Raw genomic sequence first — 14,376 nt, forward strand, 5'->3', positions numbered from 1 at the left:
TCCAAAGTTGTAGTTCTTATTTAACATTCGATCTGACAACCTTGTCGGTTCTCAATAAACGTTCTTGGAGTGAATGAAAGAATGCACATGGATTCTAATTTCAACAGAGGCAGAGGATTCTTATTTCTATCGAACTGAAATCTATGTCTTGGCCTAATATTACCATCCACTTTAAGTTTTCTTCACAGTGAAGCGGTTAAGAGCACAGAGGCAAAAGCCAGACAGCCAAGGTCAAACTAGGCTCTGTTACTCACCAACTTGGTAGCTTTGAAAGAATTACTCAAACTCCAGGTCTTAGTTTCTTCTCCTGTAAAACAGAGTTATAACAAGGATTAAGCAAGAAACAACAGACCTCAGCACACAATAAACCCCCAGGAAACAAACCCTAGCTGCCATTAGTTTTTCCCATACCAAAGACACAATCTGGGAATACCATCTCCAAATTCCGTGTCTTTAGACCACTAGAGTTCACAGAGCATGTTCCACAAGCATTTTTCTCACTGAATGTTCAAAACAGTATTAGGTATTACAAATAAAGAAATGGAGCTTCAGAGACGTCCAGTCACTTAACTAAAGGTTTCACAGTAAGGAAAGAGCGAAGGCCCAAACCAACTTCTCTGACTAAGGGACAGTTGGCTGGACTGTGTTGTCCCAGGAACAGAGGGTACATCCACACTGCCCTTTCAGATTGGGGATTCTATGACAAAGGGTGCCGGGTTACAGCAGTGAGTCTTGGTCCCAGCAAAATGCTCAGCTCAACTTTTTGGTCTGGTGTTAGTCATTCTACCTCTGAATCACTTCCTGTTTTAGGTTTCTACACTGTAGAGAAAGGAAAACAAGCATGTACATTACACCACCCTTGTCACCTTCAATCTTAGAGATTTGGACAAAAACTTATGAATCAAAGGGAGTTTTCGTAAAAACCATGGTTAGACAACATCCCATTCGAACACATTCACCAGCATTTAGCGTAAAGATGGGGGCGAAGTCAGCAGTGTCTAGATGTTCTTATTACTGTGTCAAAGGGAAACAATGCCTTTTTCTGGCCTTTACTTTGATTAAATCTTCAGTTGCATGAGTGTTTTCTCTTTGCTTTTCATCGGGCGCCGAAACTACCGGAAGCCACTTAACCTGCCTCGTTTTATTCACAAAAGGTTCGGGGGGCCACGTCTGCCTGATTGTCCTGGGAGAAAGAACACGATCAGCTGACCGAGGCAACCACTTCGGCTGCTTCCGCCAGCGATCCCTTTGTTCGCAGGCACGGGTTTTCTTTTGGTTGCTTTTGTTGCATGTGGTTTAAAATTCCCTTTTAAAGAATCATCACGGAACTGCTCTGGTGGCAGAGAAAGAGGGGATTTAAGAACCATCAAAGCACACTCGCGAGCTAAGTCCTCAAATGTGGTCAACGCGCCCCACGCCCTGCATGGGTGTGTGGACACGCACCATGCACACACAGATGCTCCCCCAAAACGGTTATAGTTCCTGTGACTCCTCCCGCTACGTCTTCCAGTTACATAAAGGTTGTTTTTTTTTCCCCCCGATTCTTTGACCACGTTTACAAAAAAGAAAATGGGGACATGTCGCTCCCTCGGGAAAAATTTTAGGGCCTTGGGCAAAAGTCCTAGAAATTAGAAAAGGTGCACTCACTCACGCTCACGAAACCATTTTTTTTGTTTGTTTGTTTTAAAAACATGAAGACTAGGTTGGTCATCATATCATGCAGAGGTAAACCCAGGACACAGAATAACGATCCTATGGGAAAGTGGTCATCCCAAAATAAGAGTGACGTATTTTCACTTCCACGACGTGGGCAGTGAGAACCGTGACTATGGATCTGAAAGCCAGTTCTGATCTTGTCTTCTCTTTACACTCACACTATGAGGCCCTGATCAGTCCCTCAGAGCTGTGTGACAGTGGCAAGTCACCGAACCTCCCTCATCTCCTGCAGCCTCTGCTGTTGAGTGAGGATAACTCATTCATTCAAGAACTATCTACAGAGCATCTATGATGTGCTAAGCATACAACCACAGAGATAATTCCAGGAATTAAACCGTCCCAGCCACCCAGGAGCTCACGGATTAGTGGGGCAATTACAGGCGAACAAGCAATTACAATAGGGAATGAAAATATGATACAACAGGGATGAGTCCAGGTGCTGGGCGGTCACAGAAAAGGGTATTTAATTACTCGGCAGGGGATGGAAAGTGATAGGCAGAGAAAAAGCTTCCCCAAGGAGGTGATATCTAAGCTGAGAACTAAAAGACAAGTTAGAATCTGCCCGGCCGAGGCAGGAGGCGATCGGAGCAGAACTGACAGCGTGTGCAGAGGCCCGCGGGCTAAGCCGCTGGTTCACGTGGTCAAGCACAAGAAGTGGGAAGACAGAGGCAGGACATGTCGGCCCCGAAACATAGGCAGGTGAGCTTGTCAGGGTAACTTGCCTGGACTAGGTGGCCTCCGGACGTCCCTCCCAGCCCCAAGGGCTGATTCTGTGGTCTTTCGAGAACCCAGATCCTCCTCTTGCCCTGACAGCCGTTTCGCCAGCAAGCCAAAGTCCCTGAGTCCACCCCAGGGCACAAAGGAAGTCCCAGCCATGCCACGTGGGCCCTCCTTCCTCTTTCTTTTTCCCTTTGGGAGTGACTGGGCAGTGACTCAACGCAGGAGCTGTCCTCTATTTGTTATTTATTTCTAGAAAACACCTACGGCTCACATATACAATTGGTCTTCTCACGGGACTGACTCCGCTCTCCCACCTAGCTCCTGACCTAGGTGAAGAAATGCTGGAATTATCTGTGCCCCTGTCTCCTCCAGGACGCTTTAAGCTACCTGAGGGCTGACACTGTTTTGGTCATCCTGGAGCTTCCAGCACCTGGTACTGTGCCTGATGCGTCGTAGGTCCTCAAAAATACATGCAGAACTGAACTGATTTCTTCTCTCTGTAAATGAACACCCATCGAGCGCCCCCACCAAACGGTGGCTCCATTTAAGGCCAGGGCAGGAGACCCAGACATCCAGAGCCCTGCCAACTCTCCTCCCCAGAGCTCTCTAGATGACACCTGAGGCTCAGGGTCCCCGAAAACTGACAATCCCCTCATTATACCAGTGAAGAACCCCAGGTCCAAAAGAGTGAATGCGACTGGCCCAAGGTTTCTTAGCAAATGTGACACAATGTTTTTCAAGGGGCACAAAGTTCTTAAACGGAAGGCCATCCAGCCACCCTCCCGGGAATGCTGCTTTCTTTAGGGGTAAACGCTGAACGTAGGCAGGTCTAACGATCGCCAATCACACCACACGCTCAGGCCTCCAGGGATTTCCTAGGTGGGACCAAATGTTCCCACTGACACCAATCCATTTACGAAGAGGACCATACGGTTTTTTTCGGGGCCGGCTATGTTTCTGATAATGGATCATTTTTTTAGGTTCATTCTCTATTATGCAATCTTAAGACTCTAACGATTTTTCAAAGAAAAGTTGAGCTCCCCAAACCGCTTAATGTCTTCACAGTTTTTAACGTTTTGGTATTAAACAACTTTACAATGACATCAAAGGCGATTTTTAAAGAAGTCATTTCGACCTATAACCCCTCCGCCCAAAGAATTCCTCTTAAACTCTTTGATTCACAGATCTGCACTCTGTGCATATGTGTGTATTTCATCAAAAGGAATTACCTCTAGGGTAGAAGTCCCTTAAATAGTCTTTTTTCTTAAAGAACAAAACAAAAAAACAACTTACAATACAAGACACTGACATGTTTCCGATAAACATCACAGTCAAACCCAAGCGACGAATTCAGTGCATCTGGAAATTCTGGGTCTGAGACATTCAGGGCAACATTTTCTAACCCGCTCCGTTTCAGAATTCTCCCGGCACTTCCCACATCCCAGTTAACAGGAAGCCGACAAAGGAAAACAGGTGTTTTACTTATTCCGCCTGGCGGAGCACACGTACCTCCCGAAGTCTGCAATAGTCGCTTATTGCTGAGGAGGTTAAGTCAATGTTTTCCTGCGAATGAAATAACATCTCAAATATCTAGCACGGTGGTTCTCATCCCGGCTCAAGCAGAATTCACGGAGAAGGAAGGAAACGTTTTAAAACAACGACGGCTGGGTCGACGGCTGGGTCCCGACCCCACGCCGTTAAACAGCCTCTCTGAGGACGAAATCCCGGCAGCCCAGCTCCCCAGCACTCCCCAGGTAACTGTAATGCACTGGGCTAGGGGAACTCATTAGTCAAAGGAAGCCCACGGGAAATCTGATATAGAAATGAGGAACTCGTTGTAATTAAATAAAATAGCAGACGTAAAACTACCTAACAGCGCCTGCTACCCAGAAGACACTTAATATGTGTTAAACAAAAGATAGAATTCCAAGAATTACTCCTCCTCAGTGAATCGATCTTGTGATTTTATTGGCTTGTTTATCGTTGGCTGGTTTTTCTTAGCCGTGATTCATGCTATCCCTCTTAATAAAATTATGAACTTATACCCATAATCCTGCTCAATTACAAGAGCTCTGTAATGTCTCCAACGATCCTTAATCACTTATTTAATAACATTTTCTCCCAGAACAGTGGCTAATATATACTAAGCACTCAATAAATGTTGGTTTTTATAATAATTATTCCATAATATTATGATCTACTGCTTATACATTTTTAAAAAACGTTCTTAATAAAGCCGTAGTACTTGGAATTCTCTGAGCAACGGAAAAATTTGCTTTTACCCTTAAGAATTCTCAGGTATTTTAGCAGAAATGAAGAGACTAACATGGTAGGGTGCTTAACATATTGGTAAATATTCAAAACAAATATTGTTAAGCTTTCATCCATCCTCTCTTTCAACTAACAGCATTAATTGTTATTGCGTACTATAAGAAGTGGTCTGTCTTTCTCGAAAAGTCCAATTCAACATCCTATTGATTTAAGAGACATAAGTTGAAGGTGGGCAAAGATTAATTGCCCTGAATAGCCCCAGCGAGCCAGCCTTAATACCACCTCGGCCACGCCGTAAGCCTGTGAGCTAGTCCTCGCCCTGCCCTTCTGCACACGGAAAACGGAGAGAAGATGACTAACAGATGAGCAAGACAAAGATGGTGTTTCTGAAACAACGAAGAGCCCGTTATCAAACACGTTCTCGGCCTGAGGATGGACCGCCTTTAAAGACATACCACTCTTTCCGTGAAAAAGTGAAATGGGCAGAGGTACAGAATCTTGTTTCTGGGGATCTGGTCTAGTCCCTGATTTTATAAGTGGGAGAACCTGGATGGTGGGAGAAAAGAACTTGCCTGGGGTCAGACAGTCGGGTCACAGAAGAATGAGGACCAGCTACCAAGATGCCCGACTCCTACCTACCCAGGAACGTTCCCTGAGCTCCTCCTACCTCCAACCTGGTCAACTGCGTCCCAGGTGTCTGTTCTCAGTTCAGGTGTACCCCCTCCACGGAGCTGACCGTCTAGATCGGGGGCCCTGCTGGGTGTATCCTACTGAATGTCCTTTCTCAGAGCATTCCCTCCCACTCGGCCTGAATGACACCGTCACTTACTCAACTAGCTTCTCCCCGGACCTTTGAGTAACTCCGTATTAAACTGTGTGCTGGACCTGAGCACAGTAGTGACATCTGTGTGGAAACTGTATAGTGAACAGAGGGACCAACGCGCCCCAGGCTCCAGGGAATATCTCAGGGAATGTCAAAGCCAAGCCCAGGACGACCTGGGACAAGCCGGTCACTCCAGTTGTGGACATCAGCAGGGTCACACACCCTGCTCAGGGTCCTCTCTCTCTAACCATCCTTAGCCATACAGGCCTAGCCCCAGAGTCCTGTCTGTGCCATGTGGTCACTCTGGCTCAGTGCTGTCCCATAGGACTTGCTACAGCGATAGAGATGTTCTCTATACCTGCTTTGTCCAATATGGCAGCACCAACGAGCGGTACAGGGCTACTGAGTGAGCCCCTTGGCTCTGGCTAGGGTAACTGAGTTAATTTAATTTGATTTTAATTAATTTAAATTTGAATAGCCCCATGTGGCTAGTGGCTACTGCACTGGACGGGTCAGCTCTGGCTTTACATATGTGGACCTAGGTATGTGAACTTTGGGAGTCAGACAGACCTTGGTCCAAATCGTGACCCAGTCACTTGCAAATGCGTCACAACTTCTTGGGGAAGCTTGCTTCTGCATCTGGAATCCTTATGAATTTACTATATTTGGTAAGTGGCTGGTCCATAGTAGAACTTCAAGAAACAGGATTTCTTTAGAAGCGGCTAAACCAAATCTATGTAAAAATGCCCAGCAAAATCTGATTCTGAACCAAAAATAGCACACAAGCGGGCATTGCGTTGACCAGATCTCCAATCTCTGTCGCGTTTGCATTTTGATTCTTACATTTTGCCCTGGCTGTCCTGCAGGGCTCACCAAGCCTGGATTTCTGCCCCAGGCCTGCGGCTAGCTGTCACTGAGTTCCGTCATACGATGCCACGGAAGAGGGGGGCAGGCGGGGGTGTAACTGGACAACTGGGGACTACTGTGTCAGGTCACGTGAGCAGGGAGGGGGTGTAAGCTTGGGGTCCCTACTGCGCTCACATGCGTTCAGTACCGGCCAGGGGCGCCCAGGGGCACCCAGGGGCGACGCAGGACGCACGGGGCACCCCGGGGGAGCCCGCTCTGCGCATTGCGGGGGCCCGCGCGTCCCCCGAGGCTGCCGCCGCCTCTCCCTCCCGCGGGGGGTCGGGGCGCAGGCAGAGGCGAGCATCGGCTGCGCAGCCCCCTGCGGCACTTCCTCTCGGCAGAAACGGGCGGTGGGTCCCAGGAGAAGCCAGCTGCGGATCGGAATCACCTGGGGAGCTTTTAAACAACAGTCTGCCCCAGAGCTGGGAGTGTGTTCGCAGAGAGCTCCCAGGTGACTGTGCTGCGCGGCGGGGGACCCGGTATTTTCCCTCTGAATGCTCGGGAAGGTGATGCTGATGAGCAGCCAAGGGGCGGGGGCGGGGACGGCCAGCACCGCGGAGACAGGCGCTGTGAGGGTCCCCTTGTGGACGGGTCCCCTCCCGCTTGGCTGCAGAGACAAGTCAGGTGGCTGCAGGGCCCCGAAGCCAGAGCTGGGACGCTGGCCGCGCCCCTCCCTCCCGCCCGAGCGGGCAGAGGGCCCTGCGGTTCGCAGGACATTCTGGTCCAGTGTGTCCTGTGCAGCACTAGTGGGGAAGGGCCTTCCGCCGCCAGCCCCGGGAACCCAAAGGCTTCTAGAAGCCCATGCCATGTGCCTCTCTCCTGTGTCCCAGGGCTGGTGCCGGCACCAAGGAAGCCCACAAGAAACGCTATTATTGTGGTCGTTACTCTCGTTTCACCGAAAAGGAAACCAGCTCCTAGAGATGGTATGACTCAGCCAAGGTCCCATGATGCTTCGGGCAGGGCTGGGACAGGAACTCCGGGCTCCTGGGTCCATTCTCTTCCCCACGCCCCGGGTTGCTGCCCATCTCTGCCCTTCCCCCCACCACACACACACATTTTTCTCTCTTACAGCCAACAAGTGGGCTCTGTCCGTCAGGATAGAAATCTCAGTACTCTAAGGGCTCTCATTTATGGGGCCCCACCTATCCTCAGAAACAGTCCGTGGGGTCTTCTAAACATGCTTCTGGGCACTATACTGGGAAGCGGGGGTGAGGGGTGGGGTTGCACACTCTGGAGCCTGACACACACGGATTGCCCCTAAACAGCTGGGCGATCTTGGATGTGTTTCACAACCTCCCTGGGCTCAGCTTTCTCAGCTGTAAGATGAGGGTGATCACATTTACCACTAAACGCAGTGAGGATTGTTGAGATCAGGCAAAGGCATCAGTCAGATGGTACCGTGGCCAGCCGGCAGGAAGTCCTAACGGGTGGTCGGCAGAACTCAGGTGGGAGGCATCGTCCTTCTCATCACCTGCTCCACCCTCCAGATCCCCGCCCGCAAAACCTCCAAAGTGGGCACCCTCTTAGCTAATTCGCCCCCTTCTCTCTCCACAGGCTGCCCTGGGCCAGCTGACCCACCCCTCTGCCCCTCACCTGGCCTCTCCTCTTGGGTGCCTGGACCACCCCGGAGGACCAGGTGACCCATGATGTGGCCAGAAGCACCACATGTTGTCCCCCTCGCCCGACTCCCAGGCCCCCCAGAAATAATAAACAAGAAGTAACTCTTTCTATTCCTCATTCCAGACTTCCTGAATTAAAATCAAATATTTGCACACCCTCCAAGGCCTATAAACCTGAATTGCTCACAGGAAAAAAAAAAAAAAAATGCTTCGGTGAGAAGAAAGCGAGCGTGGGCAGGCGCGGCCCGGGCAGACCTCAGAGGAGCGACCTCGAAGGGCCGCCCAGCGCCGGCCGCCGTGAGCGTGGGGGCCGCAGGGCACAGCGCCACTGCCGGAGCAGTCTCCCCAGCTTTCCTCCATCGACCTCCACAAAAATCAATGGCACATTCAGTCTGTGAAAGGCCCACTGAAAATCGCTGAGGGTGTGAGGGGGGGCGGGGACGGATGGAAGCCAGGAGCGGGGCGCAGGGCGGTCTCCTCCAGCCCCACCCCGAAAGCTTGCAAGGCGGCAGGAAGCCTCACAGCTGCCTCGCACCAGCCTGGCTGCACCAGCTGTTAAGAGACTGACATACTTCACGTGGCTTGGGGAACAGCGGCTGTGCAGAGCCCTCTCCCCAAGTGGCCCTCCATAAGCACTGTCAGGCCTCCCCCAGGATCCGGCGAGGACAGAGTTAACATTAATGGCACTGTGGGGGCTTCCAGAAAGTGCTCTGAGGGGTGCCCCATGGTACACATTCCGACCCCCACCCCACGGGCTCGGGTAAGGGGCGTGAAGAATGCAGACGACATTCTGAGGGATTTGGAAGAGGGTCAAGGCCTTCATAAATGTTTGCTGCAGGAGAGAAGGGGAGGCGAGGAGAGAGACGGATTCTGTGGCAGCGTCACCAAGGACAGGCCACGGAACCACGCACCCCTTGCCCCCTAGGCCACCGACTTCATCCAAGTTCAGGTCACCACTGTGACAGGAGCCTCCCTGATGAGGCAAAAGGGACTCGGCACTGAGCTGCCCGTGATTCAGCACGGCCCGCCCGCCCCGCCTCCATGCCCCTTCTAGGAATGGCGCTCGGTTTTCCTACAGGGCCCCCTCAGCCCTCCCCTCCGTGTGCTTCAGGGCCCAGCACGTAGCGGAGGGCTGTCAGGGTGGAATCTTCCAGAACCAGTAGTTGGTTCCAGAACAGGCATGGGACCCTACTTGTCTATAAGAATCCTCTTGAGGTTCAAGAAATGGGAATGTGACCCTAACTGGCCAGTAATGGCCTTTTGTAGCATTTGGGCTGAAGCCTCTGGAAAAGCCTTTTTTCTCCCCACAGAGCTGAACTTGAGGGGATGTAAGCCCAGATGCAAGCCGCTGGCAGGCTCTCGCCATCTCAAAGGGAGAGACGGCCCGAGAAACAGGGAGGGAGGAGAGCAAGGCCGAGAGACAGAGGACGAACCCGGCCAGCATGGTTTGAGCCCCTGCATCGGCCACGTCTGTTTAGTGACTTAACAGTAAATATTTTTCTAACCTAAGCCAGCTCAAATCTGGGTTCTGTCCCTTGCAACCCAGGGCACTGACTGGCACCATCCTCATTGGTTAATGTGATGCTGTTGGCTGTTACCAGGCCCCGCTTCCTGCCCTGGCTGCCACTGCATATGACTTGGTGGCTTTGATGGCATCTGGGCGGCTGGCTCCAGGCACCAAGCCCTCTGCTTCGTGCACACAGAGCACCTGTGGACCCCAAGACTCCAGTCCCTCATCCTCCATCTTCCTTGCTACCACTGGTTACATTTTCTCACACACAAACCCTTTAACATCTCTGCATTGCCTATGGATTGTGATATGAGTTCCTTGAACACTGCTTATAAGGCCACCAGCCCCTGGCCCCTCCGACCTGTGTACCCTCCTCCACAGGAACCCTCAAGTTCAACCACACAAACCGAGATCTCTCCCAGCTCCCGGCATTCACACGCTCACTCCACCTGCCGGGAACAGTTCCCAAACAGTAGGTGCTTTTACAGTCCCAGTGGACACCATAAATTCTTTCAGGACAAGGGTGACCCCTCAGGTTCTGTAACCCATGCCCCACCCACTGAGATCAAAGCCCCCACTCCTCACAAGGGTGAAGAAAAGGTACTTCATAAACACAGCCCTTCCCAGAAGTGTCTAACACTCACCTAAGACATAAAGAGGCTCTGAGTCAAGCCTTTGTGATGTAAATTGCAGCTTTTCCTGTTTTCATTGAAAAATGGCCACCTGCATAAATTTCATCCGAAACCACAGGAAAAAGTCTATGAAGAAAACGTCTCTTGACACAGAACATAAACTGACAGCATTGACAATCACCGTGTGCAGGGAGCTCACTTGGAGATAGGTTTCAGAGCTCTGAGGCCGCCCTTCCATTTTACAGAAGTGGAGACTGACATTCTGAGAAGTGAAATGCCACCCCAGGGTCACACCCGGGAGGCCGGGGAGCCAGGACAAACGCGGGGTTTTCCGCCTTTTCTCCTCCCTAACATTCGTAAACACATTTACCTGTTAGTTTAATGTATTTGATTACGACGCTAATAAACACTCACTGAAAATAAGCCACAGAGCCGTACTGTTCTGTCCGTATTTTCTGCCCTTTGCACTACTTCTCACTGGGAATCTGAAAAGTGGGGTCTCTGTGTTTCCTGGCAGAGAAACTGGAGCCGTCCAGGCCTCAGACCTGTGGTTTCTCACCCTCTCTACAGCCCATAACCAAGGCCAGCGCCGGCAACACAGACCGTAACAGCTGCTGGTTGTGCAATGAGAGAGAGTCCCTACTTCCTGGCACGGACCTAGGAGTCGGCCGTGGTTCTTGGTAAAAGTGTCTGGCCATCCCTGGACCCAGCGAGTTGTCACGAGGACATTCCTTCATTGCTCAGTGTCGCGTCATGTTGTTTGCAAGTCATTAATCTCTAAGGAAAAAGCATCTGGCTTCCGAATTTCTGGCTGTGACTTTCACTCACAGTGTGGCCTTGGACAAGAAACTAAGTCTCTCGGAGCCTCAGTTTCTTCATCTTCAAAAATCGCAGGCGCACTGAACAGGGTTTGAGTCCTTCGAGCTCCCCTTCAGGGCTCGGCCACTCTGCCGCCTCAGGTGATGAGCTCGGATTTGCTGAGCCTTTCCCTTCCTGCAACCCATCAACTGCTCAGCTTACAGCCACGATCCTCAGAGACTCCAGTCACCACCACCCTACCCACACTCCCTCGGGTGCAGGGTCAGGTCCTAGGCGGCTGCCTGCCTGAGGACTGAGCGCCCCTTGGTGAGATGCCCGCAAGGCCCTGTCGGCTCCCAGCTCCTGTGCTACCCTCTCGGCATCCAGGTGTGTTCTGGAAGCACCATGGTCAAAATCAAAGGCCTGAAAACCTCTGACGGTTGCTATAAAATTACTCAGCGTTTTCTTCATGAGATCAAACAAAACTTGAGTCACTAAAGTCTCTATGACCCCGTCCCACACGTCGAGAAAGGTAGAATAAGAAACGCTTGCAAGATTCCTTTACCGATCTGTGTTCAAAATTAAGCTTGTGCCCTGTCGACGGGCATCACTGAGGAACAGACAGCCGTCTGCTGCCCACTGAGCCCAGACTGAAGGACCAGGCTTTCCCTCTGAGTCTCATCCCGCCAATCATGCCTCCCGTGGCAGGGCGAGGCCCCCAAACACACACCTGAGTCCAGGTAGGCATCTCTCTACAGACTGAACTGTCTGTGTCTGCTCCCAGCCCCCGACCCCACCCAGCGAGGAGTCTAGACTTGCTCAAGACCAAAGGGGGCAAAAGCGGAACTCACAAGCAGAAGCTGACCCAGGGAGGCCATGTGCCAGCGACGCCTGTGACCCGTGCAAGTGTTTTAATGACTTGAACTTTCTGTCTCATTGTTTAGATTAAAAGTACCAATATCGAGTGTCGCCCAAAGCAAAATCCCAAATTTTGGCAAATGCCCAAAACAAACATGCTGGTAAGAGAATGCAGGATGGATCCGGAACCTGAACACATTATTTATTTACTGAGTTGTGGGGCTTACGCTGGGGGGAGGGGAGAGAGAGGGGGAGGCAGGGGAAGCCACTGGAACTTCAAAGTCCAAAAAAAGTAAAAAGCTTTGCTTCTCTTCCTCACCTCCCGTCATAGCCGATTGCAAACAGTACCTTGAAAATGTTCTCCAGGTGTGCCCATACGAACACACGTGTGCCCATGTGTGCGCGAGCATGCGTACACTCGTGTGTGCTCAGTCCCTTTGGCTGCCCGCTGTCCTTAGAGAATTAAGAGCCAGTGCAGGGGAACCCCGCATAAACTGCGGGTGGAATGAACAGCCTGGATCGGGGGAGAGTGGGAGACGCACCTTTAGTCTTCCCTGATTTGCCTCCCCCACCCCCAACTCCCCCCTCCCGCCATGCCCCGCGGTCAATTCCCAGGAAAAAGGGAAGCTTCATGCCTGCACAGATCCAAGTCTCTCGGTGTTCTGGAATTTCCATCTCGCTGATTATTTTAAGAGAACCGCAATTAAGTTAGTCCCCAGACGATCTCCGCTTTGGGCAAGCACCTGAATCAATATGTAAGGAGCCGCTTGGCGTCACTCCCCCGGCCGGCACCAGGGCCAGGCTGTCCTCATCAAGGCAGCGGAAGAAAGCAGGACTCACTCCTGCTCTAGCAGCTGGCCCGATGCCCTCCGTCCACGCAGGCGTCACTGCCAAGGGCCACCTCTCTGCCTGGCCCTCATCAGGTTTAGGGTCCTTCCCGGCGTAGGAAAATGGTTTTCTTCTCCGTCACTTCTACTAGTCTGAGTTCTCCCTAGTGCCCAGCACAGCGGGGGCACAGAGCAGGTGTTCAGTAGACGTTTGCGTAGACCAATGTATGTATGTACCGTACGTGCGTGTTTTACAGATACAAATAGGTTTTTATCTGTAGCATACAGTTGGTATTCGAGAAATGCTTGTTTTCATATACATGCATCCATGCATAAAGCATGTTTTCTACATAGAACACAGGTGTTCGGTAGATGATTGTTTCGACATATGTGTGTATATATGGATGTGCATGTATATTCATATATGCACATATATATGAATGAACAACGCATGGATTAAAAGCAGAACAGGCAGAGGAGCTGAAATGAGAACTCCAGGAGGGCAAACATTATGCATCTTGTCCTCCACTGCATCCCTAAGCCTAAGCACAGTGCCTGCCTGGCACTTAGTACGCGCTCAGCAAATACTGGTCGGACGGATGAACGGCCAGCCCTGTTTCATTTGACGAGCATTTACTGAGGAGGTGCTTACCAGGGGCCAGACACTGCACCAGGCTCTGGGGAGCAGACATAATAAACAGATGGATGTGATGTCTGCCCTCAGGATGGTGGGGGGAGTCCTAAGACACAGGAGTGCAAGCTGCACACACTCCACACAAACTGAGAGGAGGGCTCTGAGCTTCCTGGCAGGCAAGGCAGAAAGGAATCCAGCTCTTCCTGGCTGTCCTTGAACTCTAAAAACCAAAGACAGGGGCTATGCTGCTGGGCGAAGCTGGGGTCAGCAAGGAGGGGCGCTCCTCGTCTAGTTCTACCTGTTACCAAGCCAGAAATTGGCATCTGTTGTTGACTTTACCCCATCATCAACTTCACGCAGTCACAAGTCCTACCAATTCCATCCCCAAACAGTTCTCAAAGCCACCTCCTCATAGCGTCCCTGCTTCTGGGCTGGCTCTGTTATACAATGTCACCACAGTGATTTTTCTGGAAATCGTGTATCGGGCTGCGTCACTCTCCCGCTTATAATCCTCTCATGAGCGGACTCAGTCTACCCTCTCCCACACGGCCGGGGCAGACCTACCCATGTCTCTCGTAGAGGCAGCCCCCTGGCTGGCCGAAGGCAAGGGGTTACTCCCAGTGGTCTTAAACCCCCTGTCACCGTGAGCGGTTCCAGGAAGCCAAAACCCAGCACACAGCATTCTTCCAGCCACGGGGATTGGCTCTCCGGGGTAGGCACGTGACCTCAGGTGGTCCAATCAGAACTGGGGAAGAGAAGCGGATGTGAAGGCCGGAACTGCTGAAGCCATGCTATCACCATGAGGGAGGCAGCTCGAGAACGAAGCTCACACAGGAGGGCAGAGCGGAGAGAACAGCTGAGAAAGAGCCGGGGCCCAGATCAAACCCCACCCAAAGGCGGCCCTGCACCTTCCGGTTACACAGGTTCATTAACTCCCCTTCCTAGCTGTGCCGGCCTGGACCGGCTACCAGCAGTACCTCTTATTGACCATAATCTCAACATAAAATGCAAACGTTTTAGTATGCGGTACAATAAGGCGAATTACAGCTCACAGGCCAAATC

At 51.4% G+C, this 14,376-nt stretch overlaps 1 protein-coding gene across 9 annotated transcripts in view; it reads right to left on the reverse strand.

Moving 5' to 3' along the window:
• Positions 1 to 14,376, reverse strand: part of CYRIB (CYFIP related Rac1 interactor B) — a 119,174-nt gene that overhangs the window by 86,115 nt on the left and 18,683 nt on the right. For all 9 annotated transcript variants that reach the window (XM_036233038.1, XM_036233030.1, XM_036233036.1 and 6 more), the window contains exon 2: positions 255 to 307. The gene's annotated coding sequence lies outside the window, so the exon portion shown is untranslated. The remainder of the gene's footprint in view (positions 1 to 254; positions 308 to 14,376) is intronic.

Source organism: Rousettus aegyptiacus, unplaced genomic scaffold (assembly GCF_014176215.1).
Source record: "Rousettus aegyptiacus isolate mRouAeg1 unplaced genomic scaffold, mRouAeg1.p scaffold_m13_p_15, whole genome shotgun sequence".
In the NCBI taxonomy this organism is placed as follows: Eukaryota; Metazoa; Chordata; class Mammalia; order Chiroptera; family Pteropodidae; genus Rousettus; species Rousettus aegyptiacus.